The 24,113-nt window shown below is 39.1% G+C and overlaps 2 long non-coding RNA genes across 7 annotated transcripts in view; one reads left to right on the top strand and one right to left on the bottom strand.

Annotated features, from left to right (window-relative positions):
- The window catches only part of LOC148133497 (uncharacterized), a 124,705-nt gene that overhangs the window by 20,851 nt on the left and 79,741 nt on the right, over positions 1-24,113 (bottom strand). For 2 of the 4 annotated variants that reach the window (XR_015746899.1, XR_015746896.1), the window contains one exon: positions 6,824-8,243. The exons of the other annotated variants lie outside the window; for them this stretch is intronic. This is a non-coding gene — a long non-coding RNA (uncharacterized LOC148133497). Of the gene's footprint in view, positions 1-6,823; positions 8,244-24,113 lie in introns of those variants that run through there. 4 annotated transcript variants of the gene reach the window in all.
- LOC148133498 (uncharacterized) lies at positions 3,870-22,935 on the top strand. Of its 3 annotated transcripts, none has more exons than XR_015746901.1 (4): positions 3,870-6,747; positions 18,767-18,823; positions 22,352-22,526; positions 22,691-22,935. It is a non-coding gene; the product is annotated as an uncharacterized LOC148133498 (long non-coding RNA). The 3 variants fall into 3 exon arrangements; XR_015746900.1 differs by having other exon boundaries at positions 18,767-18,827; XR_015746902.1 differs by lacking the exon at positions 18,767-18,823.

Below are 24,113 nucleotides of genomic sequence, written 5' to 3'. Positions count from 1 at the left end.
ATGCTATTTGCAGATATTGTGAATGGCGGGGATATATAATTAGGGCATGCCGAACAAGAAATAACTATGGCCCTAGACAAAGATGGAACACCCCCCTCCCCCAGGGAGAGGGAAAAGCAAACAGGGAGCCGTTGGAGTCAAGAGAACAGAAACAAGCAAGGAAAAGAAGTAAACAAAAAAGAGGAAACACACCAAACAGTAACCATTAGGCACTCAAATACAACCAATGCAAAAAAGGTACATGTACAAGCCACCATAGAAGGCCAGCCATGCAAGATGGAAGTGGACTCAGGCTCGTATTTATCAATGGCATCATGGAATACCCTAAAAGGACTAATACCTGATATAAACAAGGGAGAACTCGAAATACAAAAGTTCACACTAAAGGACTACCAGGGAAACAGAATTCCTGTAGTAGGTACTGGACATTTCAAAATTAAATTCAAAAAATACACTAAAGTCCTCCCACTCACAATAGTCACCCGGGATCGACCCAGCCTATTGGGACTCGAATGGCTTGCACCATTAGGAATCGAAGTAACCGGAATAAACAACATTACCGAGACAGACTGGGAAGAGGACCTGATGAAAGAATTCCAGGACATCTTCAACGGAGAACTGGGCAAGTACCGGGGGTCCCCTATCTCATTTAATTTAAATCCAAATATAGCCCCTATAAGACTAAAGGCAAAGTGAGTTCCTTTCACGTTAAAACCAAAAATTGATGAACAATTAGATAAACTTATCGCACAGGAGGTTTTAGAATCAACAGACCACGCAAGGTGGGAAACCCCAATTGTTACCCCTATTAAACCAGATGGGTCAGTACGTATCTGCAGGAACTACAAAGCAACCCTTTACCACGCGCTACAGCAAAGCGCATACCCAGTTCCAGTGGTACAGCACCTATTATATTCTATAGGGGGAGGTAAAATCTTCGTGAAATTGGACCTTGCTCAAGCCTATCAACAGTTACCAGTTGACCCAGAAACAGCGGAAGCACAAACAATTGTGACACACAAGGGGGCATTCAAATGCAGCAGACTGCAATTCAGAGTTAGTGTGGCCCCAGGGGTATTCCAGAGTTTAATGGAACACCTATTGCAAGGAATAAAGTGGGTGGTACCATACTTTGACGATGTATTAGTATCAGCCAAGGACAAAGGACAACTGAAAGACCGCCTAAGGGAGGTCTTTAAAAAGTTTAAAGAGGCGGGACTTAAAGTGAAAAAAGAGAAGTGCCAATTAGCCACCGACAAAGTCGAATTCCTGGGATACCTTATAGACAAAGAAGGGATCCACCCCACTGAAAACAAAATCAGAGCAATAAAGGAAGCTCCCTGATCCAATAATAAAACAGACTTGCAATCATTCTTGGGACTTAATAACTTTTACAATGTATTCTTGCCACAGAAAGCAATGATAGCAGAACCACTGCACAGGTTGCTTGACAAGAAAGCTACCTGGACCTGGGGGCGACTAGAAGAAATAGCATTCCAGGAAATAAAAAACTTACTTACATCAGACTGTGTGCTAATACAATACAGCGAGACCCTTCCAATAACACTAACATGTGATGCATCACCATTCGGCGTTGGTGCTATACTCAGCCACGTATTACCCGATGGAAGAGAAGCACCTATCACATTCTACTCAAAAACTCTATCTAAACCAGAGTGGAATTACAGCCAACTAGACAAAGAAGCATTGGCCGCAATAACAGGAATAAAACGTTTCCATGAGTATATCTATAGCAAAAACTTTTTCACTTGTCACAGACCATAAACCTCTCCTAGGAATCCTCGCAGGAAACAAAGCTACACCTAACATACTGTCACCACGAATGACGAGGTGGTCCGAATTCCTAGCTGCCTATAACTACAACTCGATCACTGATCAGGAAAGCACATGACACATGCTGATGCTCTGAGCCATTGCCCCCTACCTGACTTAGACAACGATCCTGCACCAACCACATCAACCCTTCAAATTGAGACATTGGCATACCTACCCATAACAGCAACAGACATTGCTACGGAAACCACGAGAGACAGAAATCTGGTGTGAATTTTAAATTGGGTAGGTAAAGGGTGGCCAGAGACTGTAAGCAACGAGACTGTTAAACCGTTTCAAAATAGGCATCTTAAAGGGATGTATACTATGGGGGGATAGGGTGGTCATACCGAACATATTAAGAAAACAAATACTTGAATTATTACATGAGGGTCACCCGGGTATTGTAAGAATGAAATCCCTGGCTAGGAGTTATGTATGGTGGCCAGGGATGGATAAAGACATAGGAGACTGGGTAACAACGTGCAAACGATGCCAGTAATCTAGACCTACACCCCCTCTGCACCTATACATGAATGGGAAAAACCAAGGGGACCATGGTCTAGAATACACATTGATTTTGCAGGACCAACTAAAGGACACACATTGTTAATAGTGGTAGATGCTTACTCAAATTGGCTAGAGGTAAGCATCATGCACTCAACCACAACAGAAGCTGTTATTAGACAACTAAGGAAACTTTTTGCAACACATGGATTGCCGGATTTAGTTGTATCCGACAATGGACCACAATTCACGGCAATAGCATTCGAGGGGTTCCTGGCAGAACAAGGGATAAGGCATGCGCTAACAGCACCGGGACATCTGGCTACGAATGGACGGGCAGAACACATGATCCATTACACAAAGGAAACACCACAAATTGGGACCTGGAGATATACAAGAAAAAATAGACAAACTACTAAGTGTACAACACATGGAAAGGGAATGACTCTGAAGTCAAGACCCATTCGTGTCTTCACAACATGCTACATCATAAATCCAGATTAACAAAACACAGTTCCTGAGTTCATCTAACATGCAGGCTTTAATAATAACACATTGTCAGAAAAAGCTAGCTTTCCACACTATACTGAACCAATCCCAGTTTACTGTGCTCCAGTTTCTTGTGTAAACTCAAGCATACAGATCTTTTAGCATATTATTCAAGTTACCTATGTGACCATGTCCTATTTTAGCAAGAAATATCATTATTACTTATTATTGATAATGTATTGTTGTTGTTATTGTTGTTATTGATCATCACACAGTACGCCAGATGTTCAGACTAGGCTTGGCATTTTTGTCTGCCTGTTGAGTACCTTATCAAGAACTTGGGATCAGCAGATGTGGATTGATGGTGTTACAGATATTGTCACAGAATGGAACTGTTCCCAGTAAAACTGCCTTTTGCAATTGACTGATGGCAAATTTATCAATGCCAATGGTGTTCAAGTGGTGTACCCTTGTTTGCCTTTGCCAAAGTCATTCTATTACTATTTTTGGGTCTCTGAATTATGTTATCTTCTCCAGTTCTTTCTTTTCTCTTCTGCTGTCTCCAGGTACTTCTACATCTACTATCCAGACTTTTTTGTCTTTCTTATTGACAATTGTTAAGTCCGGGGTGTTATGTGGCAGGTGCCTATCTGTTTGAATTCTAAAACCCCAGAGCAATTTAACTTCTTCATTTTCTATGGTTTTCTCTATTTTATCATCCCCCAGTTCTTACTTGCAGGCAAGTAATATTTCTTACAGATCTGCCAATGCACTATTGTTTCTACATTATCATGTTGCTGCTTATAGTCAGTCTTTGCGATCTTGCAGCAGCTTACCAGGCTATCCACTATTTCTTCACCTTCTTTGCATAGGTGGCACTTACTGTCTCTTGCTGTCTTCTCAATTCTGGCTTTGTATGCATTTGTCCTTAAGACTTGGTCTTGTGCAGCCAGAATTCACCTCTCAGTCTCTTGCTTCAACTTTCCAGCTCTTAGCCATTGCCAGGTCTTCTTGTTTTGTTGTTGCTGTTGTTGTTGTTGTTGTTGTTGTTGTTGCTATTAGTAGTAGTAGTAATAGCAGCAGTAGTATATCTATGGTTTATGGGCATGGAACAAAATGGCATCTTTCTCATAGCCATTTCTCCTAGTGGATTATCCATTTAGAAAGTCCTACCTAACACAATATTAAGGAAGTGAGTCCCAAATATTTCATTCTGTGCAGACAACATTTTTCTTTAGAATAGAATAGAATATAGAATTCTTTATTGGCCAAATGTGATTGGGCACACAAGGAATTTGTCTTGGTCCAAATGTTCTCAGTGTACATAAAAGAAAAGAAACATTCGTCAAGAGTCAAGAATCATCAGGCACAACACTTAATGATAGTCATAGGGTACAATCAGCAATCAAATCATACTAAGAAACAGTCAATATAAATCATAAGGATACAAGCAACAAAGTTACAGTTATACAGTCACAAGTGGGGGGGATGGGAAATAAAGAGTGATGAGAAGATTAATAGTAATAGTGGTGCAGACTTTGTAAATAGTTGAGGGAATTATTTGTTTAGCAGAGTGATGGCATTCAGGAAAAAACTGTCCTTGTGTCTAGTTGTTCTAGTGTGCAGTGCTCTATAGCTTTATGAGAAATTCACTTGACTCTACAAATGTTATGAAAACCTCTTAAGATCCTATCTGCTGGACTGTTCACAAGTGAACATACCAGGAAGTTAGCACCTGCAGCATAGCACTGAATCATAAACAAGAATTTTAAATTCATAGGAAGGTGTCAACTAAGATTACAACCTTCAGTGAGAATTGTAGCTCAGGGGGCTTTGAGATCTATTCACTCCAGAAGTCTTTCCCCCCTGCTGAGTCAGTTATCTTCTCCTATTCTTGAGTTGGCAACCAAGGTGTCTTCTAGGATGTCAAAATGGTGGATGGAGAGTTGTGATACTATTTGGGCACTTTTGACACCCCTGCATGAAGTTACTACTGGTTAGCAAAACACAAACACAGTGTGAAAATTGCTGTCCTTATTTCTCAAAATGACAGGGACCAATAGTAGGAGCAAATATAGCTAGAGAGGGTAAGCAAGACCTCGCTTCAAATATTGGCACTATCAAAAGTTGGTGAGTACTCTTTGAGTTATCTTCTTCTCTTCTTAGCCTCCCTCTGGAATACAGAGATAATCCTTCTAATTTACCTTACACATTATTGTGAGGATTACAATCCTGCACACGAGTGATGTGTTTTGAATATTTTTAAGTGTTATGCACACGCTTAGTTGGATAGGTTACAAAGCAATTTAAAAGGTGAGACACACTGCCCCTGGCAAATCTGTGGCAGTTCCTCATAAACTGGGAGACATCCAGGAACCAGAGAAAGGAGAAGGACTTGACACATCTTGAGTGTTTGGGATATCAAGAGATCAGAAGTAATAAACAAAAAATGGAGTTACCTGGGTACAGCGCAAAAGGAAGGCCTTTGAAAAGGTGTAAATAACTGTACATTTCAGTTTGTAGGAAGAAAAGCAGCAAGAGGCCTTTAGAAAAAAGGAGCAGAACAGCTCACAAAGCACCATAAGTGGCACAAATCAAACGGCATTTGCCACAAGCTGGGCTTATGTTTGACTGCAATAATCCAGAAGCGAACATGGATTCTGAAGAAGTCGCTTCTTCAAACTTTCGTGCAACAATTAAGTATTCCATTGTCATGGCTCAATTAAATGGTATGGCCTGAGAAAATTGGGGATTGTAAAGTGAGGATGGAATGTGCTTTGATCCTCCTTCCAGGGTTATTGTTTCATTAATAAATGAACATGTCATTTGTCTCACCAGAGGGAGCTCATGCCCTCCAGGCTTTCTTCCCTTTTTTGTTCAGGTTTTATAAAGATGAATTTCCAGTGCTCTGAAATACCATGGATTAGAAGTTAAGCCTGACAGCACTTCGGGGAGTAGTGGGCTTAAAGAGCCCCACACAGGTCTCCAAAGCATTTGTTTACTAATAGAGGAAACCGACAACCGTCTGCAGCTGCTGATATCGTATTACCATTTGGAAAGACAGTCGTGGAGATAACAAATCACACAGTTTTAATAATTACTCCTGCGTTATTCCCCCCCCTCTTTTTTCCTTTTCTTTTTCTTTTTTTGTTTCCAGCATGATGTGAAGGCTGGATTCCTTCCAAATAAACAGATAAAAACAGTATGGAACTTTTATCTTTTCGTGATAACGACAACACATCCTGTTCTGCAAAAAGTTTCCCCACTGGATTTTTTTTTTCCTTCCCCTGTTTCTCAAGTTTCGGTAAAAGGTAATTATACTTTATAATTCTGCTACTTTAATCTTCACTTTAAAGGAGGAGGAGGAGGAAGAGGAGGAGGAGGAAGAAGAACCCACCACCTTGGTTCCTTGATTTTGAATCCTGGGTCGCAAAAATGTGGAGCAAAGGAATGTATGGTATTCCCCACCCTTGCTTGTGAATAAAACCCCTCCTTGAGCAAACCCGTCATCCAGGCTCCATGCACAAACAGAGCTGTTTTGCATTCAAATTAATACCTACTTTAATTTGGATGCAAAATAGCTCCATTGGCACCATTATTTGAAACACACACATAGAGTTAGCTAAGTCATTTGGCAGTGAATGGGGACGAAGATACATTTCTTCTTTCTAAAATCCTAAACTGAGCTGACACTAAGATTGGTATATTTTAATATCAATAGATTAGCCTTAAAGAGGAAACCCTATTTAGGGAAATCTGCATTTTTAATATGCTCGGTAGGAGTGTTTTAAAAAGTGCCCATCTCAACAAATACTGGATCTTGCTGGCCTCCTTTGAAGAATGGAATGGACTAATTTCTGGCAGTGTGGGAAGGAGATAAATCCAAAATAATGATACCCGCAGTCTAGGAGCATCAAGGTAAACCAAACTTTTGCATTGCTTATGATCAGCCCCAAGTATCTTGAATGACTAGAGAAGGCTCTTCCTTCCTTCCTTCCTTCTTTCTTTCTAGAAAACTCTTATTTCCAAGATGATCTTAACAGATGCAAGGTGGAGGCCTTTCTGGAAAGGCACAGAAAAGGTTGAATAGACTTCCCAAGTGATAGTAAACTTTCTGAGCTACGTGTATATTTAGATTAATAAATAGTCTAATTTATCACAGCTGAGGATTTCAGCCGCCACCCATATGGGGAGAGACTAATCGTGTGTGTGTTTGTGTGTGTGTGTGTGTGTGTGTGAATTCATTGAAGTTTAAACAGAAAATGCTTTTATGAATATTCAGTGTGCATGCATTGTTAATTCAGAGTTAAGGATAGATGCATGTGCACAAATAACAAAAGGAGAGTCCCAGTCCATCCTTTTCTTCTCTGGGGAAAAGAAGAAGCATCAGGTTCTGATGAAATGAATTTTCCCTTTTGGGGATATTCTCATGAAACATTAAATTTAAAAAAAAACTACCTTTGATTCTTTTTATTAAATAGTTCATCATAAAGACATAAGCCTGGTTATATAAAGGAGTGGCCATAACTCTGCTAAGAAGGATCTTGCCCAGGGAGTCTACAGCACTGAAGGCCACATAGACAACACTGGTGCCTAATGTTATTATGCTGTCATTATTTTATAGTTGCCATTGTTGTACATCGGTTGAGATCTGGAACATGTCATATGTGGAATAAAGCCTGCCTCCTGAGGTGTGAAATATATCTTGTGAGATAGCAGGCTTCTTACAAAATGAGAGACAGCTCTTCTCAGTAGTAAAATTAATACATAAACCCTCCCCCCCCCTATAATTATTACTGTGGAATGTAAAAGCAATTGTTGATTTAACATTTGGATATTCAGAATTCTGCTCCATTCCCTTCCTGCGCTTTTGTTGGACTGAAAATTGTTCTCTTCCCTCTACCTCCATCTTCCCTCCAACAACTCATCCTCTTTTGTCTTACTAAAGGACAAAAATACTCCTAGGGTACTGATCTGCCCCTATCAGTATTGATGTTGCCATCAAGAAAAGTAGGAGCATTACATCGGTCCTCATTGTTCTTCCCTAATGCCTGATCTCATTAGCCTAACTCCTTAACACTTATGTTCCAATCAACTGTGAGCAGGGGCGGAGGGGGAGAAATATTCGGAAGTTTTGTTTTGTTTTGTTTTGTTTTTAAATGAAAACCCCTGGCACTAGTGCAAAGGGAAGCTGACGTTTGAATCTTGTAGCTTAGTGAGTTTGCAGCTGTCATAATTCTACAGTCTTCATCATCTCAAGAAGGCCCTAATGAAAACTCAGCAGTCAAGAGATGTATGTTCTTCCTCTTGCATTCCCTGGTTCTCTGTAAGGATTGCTTCTTTGAAATGGGATGATAAGCCAGCTCTTGATACTGCTTACAGCCATCTCCAATGCAGTACTCACTCTCAGTACCCTGAAAGAGAGGGAAGAAAACAAAACCAAATAAAACCAGATCTTCTCTCTCTTTCTCCTCCCTCTCTCTCTCCCTCCCTCTCTCTCTCTCTCCCTCTCTCCCCTCTCTCTCCCTCTCCTCTCTCCCCTCTCTCCCTCCCTCTCTCTCTCTCCCCCCTCTCCTCCTCTATCTCTCTCTCTCTCTCTCCTTCTACTCTATCTATCTATCTATCTATCTATCTATCTATCTATCTATCTATCTATCTATCTATCTATCTATCTATCTATCTATCTATCTATCTATCTATCTAAATGTTCTGGGAATATTCTGAAGAAGGGTTGCTTTATTTTATGCTATCCAACACTTTACCTCCCGGAAAAAGGGATGTGTAGTGGCTGTACTGGGATGATCAAGTGGACAGAAGACATGGCTGCGGTTTGAAAAGGGAAATGGGGTGGGGAGGGGAGGGGAGGGGAAATGGGGGGGTGGGGAGGGGAAAGACTATTAGACGTTGTCTGGATTGTGCCTGCATTTGCCAGTTTGATAAGGCTGATAAGTGTAACCAGTAGCTTAGGACAATCGATTCCTCTCCATAGGAGATCAGCCTGAAAGCGGGCATCTTCTCCCCTATTTATATGAAAGCAACACTTTCAAGATGTTTTATCATCCTACCACAAACATAATGTGGACTTACAAATGAAATTTCTTTCTTCTTTTCAACACTTGAAGTACAGTAAAAAGAAAAAAGAGCATTTAAGGAAGGCTATTGAGGAAATCAGTAAACCCGAGGAGAAACTTACCATTTTTTTTCTTCCTTGCAGCCTGATGAGCCTAAGTGTCTGACTCCAAACTGAAATGGATATCTAATTATTGTTTCACATTATTTGTTTAGTTGGTGTTATGACCTCTAATTTGCCTTTAAATGATTCATTTAGTGTTTAAATAAAGCTCATTTTATTTAATAATGATTTATTTAACCAATCTTTGCTAATGTCAATACGCTCTTTGTTTAACCTTCTTAAAGGGAACATTTTCTCAGCTCTGAAACAATTAGGAATTATTACAGCATATGGGAGCAGGGATGTACTAAGTAATCAACAAATGGTATTGTGATATGGCTGCAATTAGAATACCTCTAAGACAGTTTCCAGAAGAGGTGCATTTTATCACACAAAAGAGGGATTGCATGTTATGTGAAAAGCCTCACATTCCCCAAAGAGATTTTTAAAAAAAATATGTACAGAGGAGAAGTAAATGCTTAATCTCCCTACAACACTTGCATATTCTTCCTTATAAATGCCCCCACTTTCCCAAGTTTTTTTGTAGTATTCTCAGCTGGTCAAGGATAGAAATCTGGAAAATGATTATTGAAAAGCCAGTAAATTAAAAAATAAATAAATCAAGCTTGACCTTAGCTTGACTTCCTTTAGCCAAGATTGACTTCATGGACACATCCAAGTTGTTTTCTTGAGAACAATAAAGAAATTGTTTACCCCTGCCTTCTTCCTGAATATTTAGGATTCCCAGTCTAATTTACAATTCTGGGATTTACAACCCAAATAGTGGTCAGACTACTATTAGAGATAAGCCAAATTTGACAAGGTGGTGCCATCTAGCTATATAAAAGATTTCTCTCTCATTCTGTCTCTTGCACACACACCCCCAAAAAAAAACTATAAAGGGGGAAAAAAGGGAGGGATTAAACACTTTCTTCTCTTTTCAGTCATTCCCTACAGCAAATGTTAAAAGTCAACTTCCATAAAACATTACTAAATTGATCCTCATATGTTAATACTTTTACCTGTCTTAAAGGATTGCACAGCCCAGAATTATATTTCAGCAGTAAATAGGCAATAAGGAGGGGCAATTCCTATGACTGGCCAGAAAAATAAAGCATTTGGACCAGTGGTGGGATTCAAATTTTTCTACTACCGGTTCTGTGGGTGTGGCTTGGTGGGCGTGGCAGGGGAAGGTTACTGCAAAATCCCCATTCCCTTCCCACCCCACTAACCTGCTTTCCAGCTCTGTTCTCCTGTGCAGGGCAACAAAAAAAGACCCAGCCGATCATCTGGGACTCGGGAGGCAGAGAATAGATGGGGGCGGAGCCAGTCAGAGATGGTATTTGCTGGTTCTCCGAACTACTCAAAATTTCTGCTACCAGTTCTCCAGAACTGCTCAGAATCTGCTGAATACCACCTCTGATTTGGACTGGTCAGGACAGGTAAATGAATACAAAGGAACTTAGCTTTCTGCAAACAGAGACTACTGATAATTTGATCTATCTATCTCTCAATTTCTAGAAACCTTTTGTGAAATAGGTTTGCTTGGCACCATCCCGGAGGCATTCTACACTATTCAACCATTGCCCCTGGAATTTGGCTATGAGTGACAAGGGACGTTAGATAAGAAGGCTTAGCAGAGGATGAAATGTAGAGATGAGGATAACTGGGAAGAATCCAGGGGATGGTTCACCCAACTCATTTAACAGGGTCAATGGCAAAGTAAACATGTTGTGAATGTACCATAAAGCAGTGTTTTGAAACTTTGGCAACTTTAAGATGTGTGAATTTCAACTCCTAGAATTCCCTAGCCAGCATGCAAACAATTACATGTTTCTTTTTGAATCCAGCTGTATTCAACCAGTTAGCCATGTTATACAAAGATTATAATATATAATCCAACTAATATTTGGTCTGCAGCTCTGTCTAGTCAGACTTCCAAGAGAAAAAGTTGGAACAAGAAATAAACAAAGTTCTCTACCACAAATCTCACTGATAGAGTTCTAGGAGCCAAAGAACACAACATTCTAGCATTGATCAACTGAGTAATTCAAGTCACTCCTATTGTTACTTTCCACTTACCATAATAAGGAAGAGGTTAGTAATATAATAAACGGTTTGTGAGATACTGGGCATTTTACTAGACAAAATAGGAATTCAACTTCCTCACAATAGGGCAGTCTTAAAAACAATTTGACTAGTAGAACTTGGGCCACCTGATGATGCTTTGTGCTCAAAGGCAATCAGAAGAAAGTTAGGATTCCCCCACACCCACACACCTTACAATGTATTAGAACAGGTAACTTTTTAAAAAAAGCTTTTGTTACATTCTCACCCTACAAAGAAAGATAAGAGATTTAACAAGCAAAATTATTATCTTCTATGAAATAACTGTTTATATGCTGTATGTGTGGTTCAACTGTGAGTGCAGCTGATATTCTGTGAGATAATACAGCTCTCTTCCTTTCTATACAATTGGCTGAAAGGTTGGTAATTAAGGCCAGAAAGAAACACTTGACATGGAGAGTGATAAAGAGGATAATGCTTCTTGGGAATACCCAAGCCTGGATTTTGGGGTCATATAATCCAGATCATTGTGCCTTAAAACTATAAAGCATACTACAAATGTGTTTTAAAATGTATTAGATATAAGTATCCCGGCCATTGTAAAATGAGCATGACATGTTTTATTTATTTGTGCAATGAAATATTTAAGCATACCATACCTGGACTGTAAATATGTAGACGACCATGAGATGGCAGTAAAGAGGTGCAGAGACCCTAGCTCTTTTTGGCCAACTAGTGGTGATATGGAAACGTGCAGACATTATACCTAATATTGCTATTACCACCCTCCTCCAATCTAGTACTGTACTGGGAATGTTAGGGAGCAGTATTCTGAATTTGGATCTGAGTTCATTCCCATAGATGGCAGAACCTGCTACTGCAGCTGACTGAAGTACAAGAAGTATTTCGGTGAGGGTCTTTTCAATTGTATCTAAGGTACACTAACTGAGTCAAAATGAGGGATTATTTGATCAAAGTCAATTAGGGAGATACATCAATAGGTATCTTGGAGCTCACCTTGGTTTCTCCCTTCCATGACTTTTTATTTTATATTTAAACATTTTAAACACAATGAATGGGGAGATGAACGTAGTAGGCATTCTCAGAAATAAAAATGAAGAGCTTCAGCCAGATCCTTTATTTAAAACTCTGAGACAACGTGCTCAGAAAACAATTTGAGTGTCATCAGCCTGAAGACTGAGAGTGATTGGCCTTATTCATCCTAGTAGTCATTTTGTGACTGTGCAAACAATCCCTTTATTTTATGTGAGGGTTTATAGCAATTTCTCAAATTAGCCCCACAAATGATGCTATCCCTGATCTAAATAAAGCTTTATTCTAGATGCTCTTTCTTTCAGAATACACCTCAATTTTCATTCAATCTAAAAATAATATCTTTCACTTTCTTGGGTTTCAGGCACTTAAGAATGAACACGGGCTGCTGCATTGTTAAGACAAAAACTAGCTTAGCATTCTGAATATATTCCTAACCATTGTTCAGTTGAATTTTGTAATGCATCCCGTGGATAGCATTTACATAATACACTGTTAAAATAAAAACATGATATTGAGCATTTAATTTTTTTAAAATATCAGTTAAAAAGAAGAATTCCCATGAACATGGATGCAGTTTACCCCAGTTTAGGTAAACTGGGCAGAAGAGCAGTTTACCTGAAAGACCTAAAAGTTGATGCCAAATACCAGGGTATTTTCCAGAGAATAGGTGCCATCCTACATAAGATCAGCAAACCTGCCCTACTTTCTTATGGCACTTATTTCAGGGTTCTTATTTGACAGGAGACTTTTTATGAATGTATTTACACTTGAAGGGCAGTCACAAGGAAATGTGTTTGTTATCCAAAACACCTGAGATCAGGATAAGAAGCAATGGCTGGAACCTAGTCCGAGGGACATCCAACCTGAAACTAAGGAGGAATTTCCTCACAGTGAGAACAATCAATCAATGAAACAGCTTGCCTCCCAGAGTTGTGGATGTTCTTATGGATGCATCAATGAAGTCTTCAATAAAATATTAGACAATCCTTTGTCCAGGATGGAATAATACCCTTTAGGCAGAGGGTTGGATTAGAAGATCTCAAAGCCCCTTCCAACCCTATGATTCTATTTCTTGCTCTCTTTTTCAAAGATATGGAGTTGCAGGACTGTTTTGTAAATGAATTAGCCCTTGGGTGAACAGTTTGTTCCTTTTGGCTGTCCAGAATCTCTGGCTACTCAATTTGGCTGGATGACCCTTGTGTTTTCCAGCGATGAGGGAGATCCCAAAAGTTTCTTTGTCCCCACCTGGCACTATGTTGATTGCAGGAAATACGACTTCAGCAATAGAGTGGTCAATGTCTGGAATACTCTACCCGACTCTGTAGTTTCTTCCCCAAACCCCAAAAACTTTAACCTTAGACTGTCTACTATTGACCTCACCCCCTTCCTAAGAGGTCTGTAGGGGCGTGCATAAGCGCACCAACGTGCCTACTGTCCCTGTCCTATTGTTTCTCTTATTCTTCTTTTATTTTTCTTATATGTACCCATTTCATGTATTCACAACTATGTATACACTTATACTTATTATCTTGTAAACAATTGACAAATCAAATAAATAAATAAAAATAAATAAAAATAAATAAATAAATAAATATGTATCATTCATGAATCTCCAATCATGCCCCTTGTTCAAAGGGCAGCGGTTCTTGTAGCTGGAGCTAGAAGGAAGCCCCACCAAACTCCATAGGTCTTTAAAATGGCTAAAAGGCTGCTCTTTCAAAAATGTCTCTTCCTCCCTCCTCCTGAGAAAAAGCCTCAAAGTCTTCCACTTTTCCTGTAACTAAATATACTATCTGCTTTTGAGACTAAGTCCCGTTCAAGCAAGAATGACACCCTTTGTTTCTTCTGGCCACACTCTCCCCAACCATCCATTTGGAGGTATTTGCACCCCTTGTGCTAATTTTTTTTTCTCCTCACAGCTGTGGCAATTAGAAATGTGTGCTTAATGGAGTGTCATGTTAATTGATGCCCAGTTAACCAATTTTCTCCCTTTAATTGCTGATTGATTAACCTATTGAAATGTTAAGTGACTCAGTTTCTCCCAGAGCAAACATAGGAACTACAGCCGCTGGAGGGGAGGAAAGCCCACCAGTCTCCCGAAGTGTGCTGGTATTCTCTCCTCTCTCTCTCTCTTTCTCTCTCTCCGCACACCTCCCTGTGCTTTTTAATTAGATGAGACAATTTGACATGCATTTGTCTGCTGGAAAGGTTATCAGCTCTGGAGGTGACCCAGGAGGCTGTGTTGAACAGAGCATCCTTAATAGAAAGGGTTTTATGGGGAAGATTGCTGTACTCAGTTGCATTGTAATGGTAATTACCATGATTTTGCCTTCCTCCTTGTCTCCTATACCTTTCTCTCTTCCTCCTCTTATGCATATGCTTCTTTTGCCACATAGGTGTGCAATTTCTTTTACCCTGTGTGTATGTATGCATTTATTTATTTGTATCTCACCTTTATTGTTTTTTTTATAAATAACTCAAGGCTAGCACACATACATAATACTCCTTCTTCCTCCTATCTCCCCCCAAAAAACTAACTTAGTGAGCTGGGTTGGGCTGAAGAGAGTGATTAGCCCAAGTTTACCCAGCCAGTTTTTATGCCTTAAGGCAGGACTAGAATTCACAATCTCTTGGATTCTAGCCTGATGCTTTAACTACTAGATCATCCTGGCTCTCCATACCTTATATACAATGTATTCAGCAGTAATTTGTTTGCAATAAGCATGCAAAAGATAGTGTGCAGCGGCAGCCAAAAAAGCCAATGCAATCTTAAATTGCATTACAGAGGGATACAATCAAGATCAAGTGAGGAACTAATACCACTCTATAAAGCCTTAGTAAGACCACACCTAGAGTACTGCATCCAGTTCTGGTCACCACACTATAAAAAGGACGTTGAGACTCTAGAAAGAGTGCAGAGAAGAGCAAACAAGATTATTAGGGACTGGAGGTTAAAACATACAGTGAATGGTTGCAGGAACTGGGCAGGGCTAGTCTAGTGAAGAGAAGGACCAGGGGAGACATGATAGCGGTCTTCCAATATTTGAGGGGCTGCCACAGAGAGGAAGGGGTCAACCTATTTTCCAAAGCACCTGAAGGCCAGAGAAGGAATAATGGATGGAAACTGAACAAGGAGAGATTCAACCTGGAAATAAGGAGAAATTTTCTGACAGTGAGAACAATCAACCAATGGAACAGCTTGCCTTCAGAAGTTGTGGGATTTTCATCACTGGAAGCTTTCAAGAAGAGGCTGGACTGCCATCTGTCAAAAATGGTGTAGGGTCTGCTTCGGTGGGGGTGGGTTGGACTAATGACGTACAAGGTCTCTTCCAACTCTGTTAATCTGTATCTATTCTGTATCTGGGACGAGTTGGGGGAGAATACATTCAATTGTTTCAATGCAGAAACTTCTGGTTGTATTTTAATTAAAAATAATGAAGAGGGTCTATATAATAATGTGATATATATTGTCCTGCTAAGACTTTGCCTAATGAATCATAAGCATAATTGAGTTGGTCTTGAAGTTATGTATATATTACCATCGTGGTTCTCTGATAATCAAAGGATGGATTAATGATATGAATTAAATGTGTCTGCCCCAAAATAATTCCCATGAAGAACCAATGTGGTTGATCTCATGGAAGTAATAGATAACCAGTCCATCAGTGTAGTGGAATCATTACACATGTAAGACAGGATAATCCTGGTAAAACTCAAAGTTGGGCAGTAAGCTCAGTCAGAATCAGAATAGAGCTGGAAGGGACCTTGTCCAGACCCCTGCTCAAGGAGGAGACCCCATACTATTTCAGACAAGTGACTGTCCAGTCTCTTCTTAAAAGCTTCCAGTGATGAAGCACCCACAACCTCTGAAGACAAGCTGTTCCACTGGTTAATTGTCCTCATTGTTAGGAAGTTTCTCCATAATTCCAGGTTGCTTCTCTCCTTGATTAGTTTCCATCCATTGATTGTTGTTCTGCCCTCAGGTGCTTTGGAAAATAAATTGACCTGTCCTCTTTGTGGCAGCCATTTTACTTTATCTTATATTTCTTTGAATTAAATTCTACTATTAGAGATATTAATTGAAGACTTGTAGTTACTATGGAAATATGAAGGTCTATATTTTTATTTTGTTTTAAATATTTTTATAAATAACCCAAGGCAGTGAACATGCTTAATATTTCTCCCTTCTATTTTCTCTACAACCACAAATATGTGAGGTAGGTTGGGCTGAAAGAGAGTGAATAGCTCAAAGTCATCCAGCCAGCTTTCATGCCAAAGGTGATACTAGAAATCACAGTCTCCTGGTTTGTAGCCTGGAGCCTTAACAACTAAAGCAAAGTAGTTAAACATACACACCACACATATGAATAATAGAAAAACAGATTTGGGAGCCGCCTTGGAGTTTTCTAGTCCAGGCTGCTGTTTAAGCAGGGGATCCTACACCATTTCGGACAAATGGTTGTTCAATTTCTTCTTAAAAACCTCCAGTGACTGAGTACCCACAACTTCTGAAGGCAAGCTGTTCCAGTGATTAATTGTTCTGTCTACAAATTTCTCCTTATTTATAGATTGGTTCTCTCCTTGATTAGTTTCCATCCATTGCTTCATGTTCTGTCTTGCAAAATAGGTTGACCCTCTCTTTTTTGTGGCAGCCCCTCAAATATTGGAACACTGTTATCATGTCATTCCTAATCCTTCTTTTAATTAAACTAGACATATCCAATTCCTGTAATCGTTCTTCATATGATTAGCTTCCAGTCCCCTAATCATCTTTCTTGCGCTTCTCTGCAATCTTGCAAGAGTCTTTTTTTAAAAATCATGGTGATCAAAACTGAATGCAGTATTCTAAGTGTGGCCTTACCAAGGCATTATAAAGTGTAATAATAAAACTTCACGTGATTCTTGATCTTGATTCTATCCCCCTGTTAATTTTGCCTAGGTCTGTGTTGGCTTTTTTGGCAGCTGCAGCACACTGCTGGCTCATATTTAAGGGATTGTCCACTAGGGCTTTAAGATCTTTCTCACAGATACTACTATTTTGCCAAGTACCACATATTCTTGAAAGCTAACTGTTGAGTTAAAAAATAAATTTATATCACCAAATCTTAAACTGATGTAACTTTTACTGCAAGTAAAAACATCCCATTTAAAAATCTGGCATTTTAACAAGGTAACATTTCTTCTGCTCTCTTACTATAATAGTAATTGAATGACTTTAATAAGATAATATTTCATTGTTCTATTACTGTAACAGATGGGCAGAAAAAAAAGAAGTACAAACAAAGCAAGCATGTCTTGAAATTGACAGCTTTACCAATTAAAATCACTGGTCTTCAGTAAGTTATGAAATTGTGTAAATATTTAATTGCCTAATAATAGAATAGAATACTTTATTGGCCAAGTGTGATTGGACACACAAGGAATTTGTCTTGGTGTAAAGACAATCTCAAGACATTGTTTATATCACCAAAGACATTGTCAAGGATTTCTGTATTTTATAAACAAGAACTTAGTCCCCTTAATTGAATAGTTGTCCACAAGGATACTAAGGACAGTAATTTAGAGCATAAAAGGGGAAGCTTTATTCTTAATCGATTGTAATTTCTCACTTTTAAAAAACCATTGAGAGACTTTTGACAGAGTATAAAGACTACAGAAAGTTACTCAGAATACAGTCCATCAAACTATGGATCAACCTCCAGGTATGGAAAGAAAGATGAAAAAGAGCAGACAACATTTGCAAGGCAAAAAATGCAGATCTGATTACACTTTCTTCTCATTTATTCTCTGTCTGGTCCACCTGTTGATCCTTCCATCTTCCAAAAAGTGTAGTCTTTAAAGCAAAGCCATTAAAAACAGTTCTGCTTGTACTTTCCTCTCTACAATTCCCACAGCCCATCAGGCATTTTTTTTCTACATTGTCTTTTAATATTGAATTTTGTAATGGTTCAAATGCAATCCAATGTTTTTGTCTGAAAGATGATATGATAGATAAGATATCAATACAAGGAAATATGTGTAACTCAGGGTTGAACTGTGGTATTCTTGGCCTCTCTGAGCTTGGTTGTTTGTTTGTAGATGTTTCATTACTCAACTAGGTAACATGATCAGTGCCACCCTTTTGTAGCCAGGACTCCAATATTTAAAAGGTGAGAGGAGAAACAAAACAAATTGATGATGAGTGGACAAGAGAGATTTTATGCTCTCAGCTCTCCTAACCTTTGAAGAGGTTTTCAATATGGGGAGAACTTATACTAACCCTGGATTTGCCATAATAATATCCGTTACTTACAATATTAAAGAAATCATTTAAAAAGCCCAAGATATTCCAAAAAGTTCTTTAAAAGCAATCCAATCTCATATTACTGCAATTATGGATGCCAGAGGCCTTTTCCAAAGCATTAGATACAAGTATATCTTGTCCATCTTTCATTTATCTTTGTTAAATAAATTCTGTTAAAGCCCCTGCAGGTCATTTCATAATAACTGTCCAGTCTGTTTCTTGTTATGTAGGGAGAATTCAGGATTTTGCTATTGTTATCAGTTTTTATTTATAGTATTTCCCAATCTTGGTGCATATTTATGGCATGTGTATAGTCTAAAACCATAGCACATGAACTGTATTTTGTTTCAAATTTACAGGTTCTCACACCTCCCATTGCTGTTGAGTTTGGCATTGTGAAAGTAACTAAAGAGATGGTAGGTAAGTAGGTAGACAGACAGACAAACAGACAGACAGACAGACACAGACTCAATATATATGTAGTAGATGTACACATAAACACACAGTGTTCTTAAAGAGAAGGCCTAGGGAAGAGAGAAGTCTTCAGCAGATGCCCCCAAAGGAGGTTAAACATTAAATTGTAATCCAATTTGCAGATTAAAACCTACTGAACTCAGTATAGGATTATATTGCTGAAACATGTATAGGATTGTACTGTTAGTCATTCATTTCAATCTGGGGAATCCTTTTTTGCTTTTTTATTTACTTCCAAAGCAAAAGAACTCTGCAGTATCATAACAGTGAGTTAATATACTTTTCTTCCTCCTCACAATAAAATAAGAGCTAATCCAACACAAAGCTAGTCCATACACACATATGGCAGGTCAGCATCTTAAGATAGCTGCTGGGCTCTTTATTGCAGAATGTAGTTCTCTATTTAAAGCTATGATCTAACCCAGTTCACAACCAATGTATTTGCGGATTTAATTCAAAGAAGGGACTATTAGATTACATGGATAATAATCAGCACATTGAATCATTGAATTGCATCTGGAAGGTTGTCCTACAATCTGCCCAGGCAAGAATCTTCATCCATCGTAGAAAAACAGCCATCGAGTCTTTGCTTAAAAACCTCCAGAGATAAAACATCAATAATTCCAGAAGGCAGGCTTTTCCACTATTTCATAGTTCTCATAATTAGAAAGTTTCTCTTTATTTGAAATTTGACTTACCCTCTATAAAGCTTCCCACTCTATGGAAATAAAATAAATTCATATCCTCTTTTCTGTGACATCCCTTCAGATGTTAGAACATTGTCCTCCCATTCTCTCCTTTCAATAAAACATGCCCAGTTTCCTTAGGGTTTAGTCTCCATGCTCTCTATCATTTTTGTCTCCTTGGGATTTTTCCACCTCTTTGTACTTTGGCAACCACAACTGGAGATAGTATTCCAAGTAAAGGCTAACCAATGCAGCATAGAGTAATACTATCAGATTCCACAATCCTGATAATATATCTCTGTTTTAACTGTGCCTGGGATACCCTGCGGTCTCCGGTATAATCTCTAGTCTTCTGGGGTGCCTAGATTCTTCTCATACGTGCAATTGCTGAGTCAGCTGTTTCCTATACTATAACTCTGCACCTGTTTTTCTAAAGTGCAGAACCCCATTTTTGGCCTATTTTTCAAATTTGCAGACTACAAAGTTGAGTCACAGGAACCAATACTCATCCCCAAGCTTTGCAATGTCTACAAATTTGATGAGCAGTGTTGGAGAACATTGGGACCAAATATCACCCTAGGCCTGTAGGGGGTGTGCATAAGTGCACCAATCGTGCCTACCGTCCCTGTCCTATTGTTTCTTTTTATTTTTTCTTATAAGTATCTATCTCATGTATTCAAAACTTATTCTTATACCTGTATCTTGTAAGTGATTGACAAATCAAATAAATACTAAAATAAATACTAAATATGTAAGGTAGTCCCATTGGATTCCTCCCTCCATGTGTATGTTGACTTTTAAAGCTCCATAGAGCCTAGCACCACTCAGATAGTGCCCTGCTGACATGGAATCTGCCCTTCGGGGAAGAAGATCTAAAGAGGACCTGCTGAGGTTTCCTCTTCCTCCTCAAAGGTTTCCTGGGAGGGCTTCTCAATGATGGACTGTCCTCCTTTGAACGTCCCCCTCCCCAAAGCATGGTTGGCTCTAAATCTACTTGTGTTTAATTAGTGTGTTTTCATTGGACTGGGGCTTTGGTTTTCTGTTGTCTTTGTTGTTTTTAATGCCTTGTTATGTATTTTATTTCATTCTTTGCTTTTTCTATTGCATGCTCCATCTTTTTGTTACTTGCTCAGAAAAGAACTGGGGCTAGATATAAACACCGAAAATAAAATAAAAAATGCAGAAGTTGAGGAACTTGTGTTATTCCAGATTTGCTTTACAGTATACAGTTGTGTATTGTAATGGCTAACATAATAGTCACATTAATACTGCTATTTTAAAAAAAATCTGAGTAGAGTGCAGGCACCAATATTACCTTGACCCAGGATGTCTGCAAGATGGTGTGGTCAAAACTATGGTTGATTTTTTTATGTGTGTCACATGCCATCTTGAATTATTATTTTTACATACCCTGGGCTATTTTTCCCTAAAAGAAACACAAGTGAGAAGAGCTAATAATTCTGGACTGGAAATGGCTGCTCTCTATTATTTTGCTGGGTTTCTGCCCTGGCGTATCTCTTTCTTCAACTTTGCCACTCAGGTACTTTGGCCCAGTTGGTAAACAGCTTAAGTCTAGACAGCTTTTCACTTTTTTACATTGTCAGCTTGGATTAAAAAAAAAAAAAGCATACACCCACACTCTCACATGCACACACATACACACAAAACACCCACCTTTAAGTAGAGACTAACTGGCTCTACCCTCACAATAGTCAGCAACATTATGGAAGGGTATTTACATTGTCCTTAGTAAAGAAAAAAGGGGCAATTAATGATTTGAAGGCGGGTGACTCATATTAGGAGCGTTTGCCCAAGCCATTCCCCCAATAAAGACCTTTTGTAAAAGTCTGTGGAAACTCATCCAGTTTTCTCCTTCATCAGACCAGTTCCTACCCCTTCCAAGGGAGATTAAGGATTGGATTTAACAAAATATTCAGTTCTTTTCTATTTTTAATTCAAAACCTTACATATAACATTGGGTGGTGATGATGATGGTGGTGGTAACTACTACTATTGTTGCAATAATCAAGTTTGCTTTTCTATATTTAGGCAGGAAAAGAATGGGAAATGTATGGGAGGGGAAGAGAGAATACAAAATCTATTTTGTAGAGCTTTGTCCAGGCAAAGACCCTTAATAAAAGAATCAAGCCATTGGCAGGCCAGCCTGCTGGACAGGGGGTGATTGGGAATAAAAGAGGTGGGTGTATAACCATTGCAAGGTCTAACTAGTCTCTTTTAGGACAGAGAGCTGAAATTTAAGCTGATTTGTAAGTATTTAAGGGGGGTTAATTCCCACCACTCTTTGTTGCCAGCACAATTCTGCCAAGGTTATCCCATATTTGTAGCAAAAGGTGTTGAGGCTATGTAAGATCCTTTCCTGTTCTTTAAAATCTCATTGTTCATAAGGCACTTCTTTTTTAGAGGAATTATATGCAGTTCTTAATACATAAACTCTCTCTGTGTGTGTGTGTCTGTGTGTGTTGTATGCTGTTCGTTGCTTCACACAACTGGCATAACTAGATCAGATAAAGATTTAGCAGATCATTTGTGCAACATCGTGCTAACCTTGGATAAAGTTTTTGTGGCTGCCCAAGCCTCTAACCAATCAACACAAATACAATATTAGAATAACCAGGAAAAAAGGAAATCAAATTGGGATGTACTCAAGCAACCACATTCACTTCTTTGTGACGCTGACTGCTTGGTGTGATTTTTTTGAATACAATCACTTTGCTGAATACAACATCTTTGCTGAATTAACAGTTTTACATTCTTTTTAATTAGAGATCTACAATGGGATCATTAGGAATGATGAAGTTTCAGCATTATCACACACACCCCTTCCCACTCCCAGGTGTTCTGGACTGCAACTCTTCTGATCTGCATCCCAATAGCATCTGCATCCCAATAGCATCTGTCCGGTGGCAGAAGATACAGTAGCACCACAAGGACACAACAGGTAAAGTTCCTGCAGAACAGCCCAGATGCACAAAAGTGCAAAGTCAGGAGCAGGCTGCCTTTGAGTGGACAGAGCTCACTCTTAATATTTGGGGTGTAAGGCTACAGTGAGGAGATTTTATGTTTCTATTATTTCTTAATTATTATATTCCATCTTTCCCCCAGGAGTTCAAGGAAACCAAATGGAGATTCCCTCTCATTTTATCCAACACCATCCTTGCTGGACCAAGTGGGTTGGACCAAGAAGAGAGAGAAGACCTGGTCCAAAAGCATCCAGTGAGCATTTGTGATTAAAAAATAGATCTGAGTTTGTCAAACCTCTTAGCCACAACACTACATGGGTCCAATATAAGTGTGTTTCATCAAAAGTCAGCTCATCCTCCTGCCATACTTCTTATTAACAATAAATCTCACAAAGCAAGCTTTTGTTTGTTTCACGTGTACCCCACTTTTCTGATTCATTTCTCTGAGTAGTTTAGAATTAAAAATGCAAAATCCACCAAACTGAATAGTCAGCCATAAATAATCCTAAAAATAGCCACTTCAGCAGCAACAAAGACATTCCACGAGGCTTTTCATTTCTACACAGCCCAGAAACGAGTGCTAGGTAGGTATCAGAAGACTCACAGAGACCGATGACATGCTCCATTTAAAGAGATGTCTCCAGTACAATGAGAAATCATTGGCCTAGTGGTTAAGGTGCCAGGCTTGAAACCAGGAGAGTGTGAGTTCTAGTCCTGCCTTAGGCATGAAAACTGGCTGGGTACGTTTGGCCCAGTCACTCTCTCTCTCAACCAAACCCATCTCACAGGATTGTTGCTGTGGAAAACTAGAAGGAAGATTAAATATTGTGTGGGTTTGCTACCTTAAGTTGTTTATATAAATAATAAAAGTAGGATACAAATAAATCAAATCAAATCTGCCTATCTCAGGGCCTTGAGAAGGACTGGATAGTTGGATAAAAATGCCAAATCCAGTATAAACATTGTGCTGACTACAATCCACAACAATAATAAGAATTTATATTATTAAACTGAACCCATGGGTGAGGATCAGGCCAATAAACTCTGCTCCTTCCCCCCAACATGTCCACAATCACCATCTGTTGTTGCCTAAGGTTCTTCCATTGAGGGGGAAGTCTGAAAAGGTTTGTCAGTGCATTTGGCTAAATGTGCCAAGAAGTTTACGTACAACTGAGGATACCAATAAATCAGAATTCTGCTCAATACAGGAAGACTTGTAGAACAGGAATATTTGGGAAGTGTTCAAATGGCTCAAGTACAACAAACACACATTACCCACACCAAATTTAGAATACTCTTCTCTATTGTTCTACAATCTTTCCAGTTGTGCTAAGCACAATTTTCAGCATCTTCTGGTTGCTATTGGGAGACTGTGAGTTATAGTCCCACCTTAGGCCCAATGCCAGCTGGGTAACCTTGCACCAGTCACTCTTTCTCAGCCATAGGAAGAAACAGAGAACCATTTTCAATAACATTGCCAAGAAAATTACAGTTATTTTTCCAGGAGTCAACTGGAAGTAAAAATTATCTATGGCTTAAGAGGCCCTCTCCTCTCCTGTACCAAA

This window comes from Notechis scutatus, chromosome 1 (assembly GCF_049901735.1).
Source record: "Notechis scutatus isolate UNSWTSFEM ecotype Mainland chromosome 1, rNotScu1.2, whole genome shotgun sequence".
Classification (NCBI taxonomy): Eukaryota; Metazoa; Chordata; class Lepidosauria; order Squamata; family Elapidae; genus Notechis; species Notechis scutatus.
The sequence above is the reverse complement of the archived record's forward strand: the minus strand, read 5'-3'. Positions and strand labels throughout refer to the sequence as shown.